Source organism: Leptopilina heterotoma, unplaced genomic scaffold (genome assembly GCF_015476425.1).
Source record: "Leptopilina heterotoma isolate Lh14 unplaced genomic scaffold, ASM1547642v1 Lhet_10569, whole genome shotgun sequence".
NCBI lineage: Eukaryota > Metazoa > Arthropoda > Insecta > Hymenoptera > Figitidae > Leptopilina > Leptopilina heterotoma.
In genome coordinates this window covers 1787-7500 of record NW_025110822.1, presented here as the reverse complement: position 1 = coordinate 7500, position 5714 = coordinate 1787, and the positions used below count along the sequence as shown (strand labels likewise).

The following is a 5714-nucleotide window of genomic DNA, read 5'->3' as shown; positions in this document are numbered from 1 at the left end:
AAACTCTTTCAAGAGATAAGTTGGGTTTAGATTATTAGCATCTTGGACTTTTAATCACTCTGTATATAGTGGACAAGTGCAAACTATTGGATTTTTAACAACTCTATATACCTTGGACTTGTGAACACTCTTTATACATTGGACATGTGCAAACTATTGTACTTGTGACAACTCCATATGCATTGGACTTGTGAACACTTTTAATACATTGGACAAGTGGTAACTCTATATACCTTGGACATGTGAACACTCTTTATAAATTGGACAAGTGCAAACTATTGTACATGTGACAACTCAACTTATACCATGGACTTGTGACCACTCTCTATATAATGGACAAGTGCAAACTATTTGATTTGTAACAACTCTATATACTTTGGACTTGTGATCACTCTGTATATAGTGGACATGTGACAACTTTATATTCATTGGACATGTGAACACTCTCTACATAACGGACATGTGCAAACTATTGTATTTTTAACAACCCTATATACCTTGGACTTGTGAACACTTTTAATAAGTTGGACAAGTGGTAACTCTATATACCTTGGACATGTGAACACTCTTTATAAATTGGACAAGTGCAAACTATTGTACTTGTGACAACTTAACTTATACCATGGACTTGTGGCCACTCTTTATATAATGGACAAGTGCAAACTATTTGATTTGTAACAACTCTATATACTTTGGACTTGTGATCACTCTGAATATAGTGGACGTGTGACAACTTTATATTCATTGGACATGTGAACACTCTCTACATAATGGACATATGCAAACAATTGTACTTGTGACAACTCCATATGCTTTTAATAAATTGGACAAGTGGTAACTCTATATACCTCGGACATGTGAACACTCTTTATATAATGGACAAGTGCAAACTATTTGATTTGTAACAACTCTATATACTTTGGACTTGTGATCACTCTGTATATAATGGACTTGTGACAACTTTATATTCATTGGACTTGTGAACACTATCTACATAATGGACATGTGCAAACTATTGTATTTTTAACAACCCTATATACCTTGGACTTGTGAACACTTTTAATAAATTGGACAAGTGATAACTCTATATACCTTGGACATGTGAACACTCTTTATAAATTGGACAAGTGCAAACTATTGTACATGTGACAACTCAACTTATATTATACCATGGACTTGTGATCACTCTTAATACAAATGAATAAGTGATAACTCTATATATCTTGGACTTGTGATCACTCTTTATATAGCGGACAAAAGTAAACTTTAGGACTTGTGATCACTTTGATTATAGTGGACAAGTGTAAACTATTTCATTTGTTACAACTCTATAAACCATGGACATGTGAACACTCTTTATACATTGGACAAGTTGTAAACTATTGGACTTGTGACAACTCTATAAACCTTGGACATGTGAACACTCTTTATACATTGGACAAGTTGTAAACTATTGGACTTGTGACAACTCTATATACCTTGGACTTGTGAACACTCTTTATACATTGGACAAGTGTAAACTTTAGGACAAGTGATGTCTCTGAAAGCAATGCGAACGGGGACTTAGAAAATTTTTTTCGATCGGATATGAGTTGGGTTTAGACGATTGAGAGACAATTTTTCAAAATGATCACTCGGCTACTAGCTTTGAGGAGGAAGCAATGCTTGAGAAGGAAGGCTTGTAATAATGTAAAAAAAAAAAAAATTTTTTTTTCTCAAAGTACTTGGAGCCCAGTTTAGTCTTGTGTACATCACTTGGAGAATTCTCCCATAAGACATAATGCATAACACCATGAATCGCGGTACACTTTTTTTTGCGATTTGGATCCTTATAAGGAGTGGTATTTGAAAAATTTTTTCGATTGTATATAAGTTGGGTTTAGACGAATAATGAAAAAGCAATGCGCACCAAAAATTTTTCAAAAAAAAAAATAATTTCAAAAAAAAAAAAAAAATTTTTTTTTTTCGCTTGAAAACATTTTTTGAGTGAAGATGAGTTTAGTTTAGACGATATATAAAAGCAATGCGCACGGGAACTTTGAAAAATTTGTCGAATAGATATGAGTTGGGTTTAGACGAATTGAAAAAAGAAAAAATTGTATTTTATTGGTTAAGTACTTGAAGACCTGTTCGGGCTAGTGTACATCACTTGGAGACTTTTCGCATAAGAGTTAATGCATAAGACCATGAATCGCGGTACACTTTTTTTTTTGATTTGGATCCTTGTAAGCACAGCATTGTCACGGGTCGGCGTCTAAGACCAAATGGCCCTTATGTGACGAGCGCCTTGGGCGTTTTAGTATGAATTTTTTCATTTTTGAAAATAATTTTATACTTATACAACAGAGCATCGACTCACTCGATTCCGAGCGAGAATAAGTTGAAAATAAAATTTTTAACGAAAAAATGTCTAAAGACATTAACAAGACGACTTTTTCAAAGTCTAACGATGGGTATATAAAATTTATATATCTTGTATATAATATATTTGAGAGTACGTTTTGAAATGTACAAAGAACGGATTTCGAGTCAAAATATATAAAATGAGGGCGACTCAATCTGTAAATGTTGAACGAATGCCCTTATATAAAAAAAAAAACAAAAATATATAAGGAGAGCAGTTATAAAAATATATATTAAATATATGTTGTATGTGAGTCTCATCGTTTAGAACAAAATGTTTCTTTCGATGTTTAAAAGACCCTCTTCATATTATATATTTTATACTCTCTCACTCAATATTTATAAAAAGAAGCTTGAGTGTTCTGAGAGTGTATTATTTTATAATATTACTTGAAAGATATATTCAAAGCTCCCTGGTTGATCCTGCCAGTAGTCATATGCTTGTCTCAAAGATTAAGCCATGCATGTCTAAGTGCATGCCATATTAAGGTGAAACCGCGAATGGCTCATTAAATCAGTTATGGTTCCTTAGATCGTACCCACATTTACTTGGATAACTGTGGTAATTCTAGAGCTAATACATGCAAACCAGAGTTCCGACCAGAGATGGAAGGAACGCTTTTATTAGATCAAAACCAATCGGTGGCGGGCTTTGCTCGTCCACCGTTTACTTTGGTGACTCTGAATAACTTTGTGCTGATCGCACGGTCTCGCACCGGCGACGCATCTTTCAAATGTCTGCCTTATCAACTGTCGATGGTAGGTTCTGCGCCTACCATGGTTGTAACGGGTAACGGGGAATCAGGGTTCGATTCCGGAGAGGGAGCCTGAGAAACGGCTACCACATCCAAGGAAGGCAGCAGGCGCGCAAATTACCCACTCCCGGCACGGGGAGGTAGTGACGAAAAATAACGATACGGGACTCATCCGAGGCCCCGTAATCGGAATGAGTACACTTTAAATCCTTTAACGAGGATCAATTGGAGGGCAAGTCTGGTGCCAGCAGCCGCGGTAATTCCAGCTCCAATAGCGTATATTAAAGTTGTTGCGGTTAAAAAGCTCGTAGTTGAATCTGTGTCGCACGCTGTCGGTTCGCCGCTCGCGGTGTTTAACTGACATGCTCGTGAGACGTCCTACCGGTGGGCTTAGCTCCTTCGGGGGCGGTCCAACTAATATCCCATCGCGGTGCTCTTTATCGAGTGTCGAGGTGGGCCGGTACGTTTACTTTGAACAAATTAGAGTGCTTAAAGCAGGCTATCATTTGCCTGAATATTCTGTGCATGGAATAATGGAATAGGACCTCGGTTCTATTTTGTTGGTTTTAAGAAACCCGAGGTAATGATTAATAGGGACAGATGGGGGCATTCGTATTGCGACGTTAGAGGTGAAATTCTTGGATCGTCGCAAGACGGACAGAAGCGAAAGCATTTGCCAAAAATGTTTTCATTAATCAAGAACGAAAGTTAGAGGTTCGAAGGCGATCAGATACCGCCCTAGTTCTAACCATAAACGATGCCAGCTAGCGATCCGCCGAAGTTCCTCCGATGACTCGGCGGGCAGCTTCCGGGAAACCAAAGCTTTTGGGTTCCGGGGGAAGTATGGTTGCAAAGCTGAAACTTAAAGGAATTGACGGAAGGGCACCACCAGGAGTGGAGCCTGCGGCTTAATTTGACTCAACACGGGAAACCTCACCAGGCCCGGACACCGGAAGGATTGACAGATTGAGAGCTCTTTCTTGATTCGGTGGGTGGTGGTGCATGGCCGTTCTTAGTTGGTGGAGCGATTTGTCTGGTTAATTCCGATAACGAACGAGACTCTAGCCTGCTAAATAGGCGTACCTTATGGTATCTTGAAGGCCCCCGGCTTCGGTCGGTGGGTTTTTACTACCAACGTACAAATAAATCTTCTTAGAGGGACAGGCGGCTTCTAGCCGCACGAGATTGAGCAATAACAGGTCTGTGATGCCCTTAGATGTTCTGGGCCGCACGCGCGCTACACTGAAGGAATCAGCGTGTCTTCCCTGGCCGAAAGGCCCGGGTAACCCGCTGAACCTCCTTCGTGCTAGGGATTGGGGCTTGCAATTATTCCCCATGAACGAGGAATTCCCAGTAAGCGCGAGTCATAAGCTCGCGTTGATTACGTCCCTGCCCTTTGTACACACCGCCCGTCGCTACTACCGATTGAATGATTTAGTGAGGTCTTCGGACTGGTGCGCGGCAGTGTTTCGGCATTGCCGATGTTGCCGGGAAGATGACCAAACTTGATCATTTAGAGGAAGTAAAAGTCGTAACAAGGTTTCCGTAGGTGAACCTGCGGAAGGATCATTAACGTATTACAGTTAAAATGTATGCTCTACGAAGCATCGTCTGTTTTACTTAATAAAATTTATATATACATATTTTATTATATGTAATATATAAAAAATTTTGAACGAGCCAAACAAAAATTAATTTTTTTGATTTTGGTGTACTTTATAAAAAAAAGGTGTCTGCCGTGGTAACCTTGTAAAGGAGCAACACTGCCATTGTGAGTCGTATTTTGTAAGATATAACAAATACGCCTTTGTGCTTATTAATGTTGTTCCGTGGTTTTTAAATGAATTTTCGCCCGGCGCCTTAAATGGCATCTTTATGCTAGCGTTACGCGCGTTTGGTATAAATATCATAGAAAAATTAATTTTTTTCTTTATTTAATATCCAGGCGTTAGCGTATCAGCCGGCCGGTGCATTTGTTGTTTGAAATTTTATATTTCTTATTGACATTAATGCACCAAACCGCTTTGAAGCAAAACATTTTCAAAAATTTATTTTTTTGAAAAATATTTGTCTATCAAAAACGGCTTATCGAATTCTGAAAAATTATATAATTTATATAAATGATTACCCTGAACGGTGGATCACTTGGCTCGTGGGTCGATGAAGAACGCAGCTAATTGCGCGTCATATTGTGAACTGCAGGACACATGAACATCGACATTTCGAACGCACATTGCGGTCCACGGATACAATTCCCGGACCACGCCTGGCTGAGGGTCGTTATAATATAAAAACTGCTTATCTTTCTCTCTATTTATAGAGAAAAAAAGATTCAAGCGAAATAATGAATGTTCATCAATATATATTTCTTTTTCTTTATTAGAAATTCGAAAATATAATATTGGTGTCATTTGAAACAAGTTGAATATATTTCAGTCACATTTGAAAGAAAAAGAAATAACACAAACAACTTCTATTGAACGATAAATTCACGTATCAATATATAAAGACACTTGTTTAATTGATATATTGTGCATTTAAAATTTTCTGTTTGGT

General features: G+C 38.0%; 2 non-coding genes across 2 annotated transcripts; both read left to right on the top strand.

Moving 5' to 3' along the window:
* Window positions 1-2813: 2813 nt before the first annotated feature.
* On the top strand, window positions 2814-4730 carry LOC122502117. Its single transcript, XR_006301614.1, has one exon. It is a non-coding gene; the product is annotated as a small subunit ribosomal RNA (ribosomal RNA).
* Window positions 4731-5283: 553 nt separating this feature from the next.
* LOC122502104 lies at window positions 5284-5438 on the top strand. Its single transcript, XR_006301612.1, has one exon. It is a non-coding gene; the product is annotated as a 5.8S ribosomal RNA (ribosomal RNA).
* The last annotated feature ends 276 nt before the right edge of the window (window positions 5439-5714 follow it).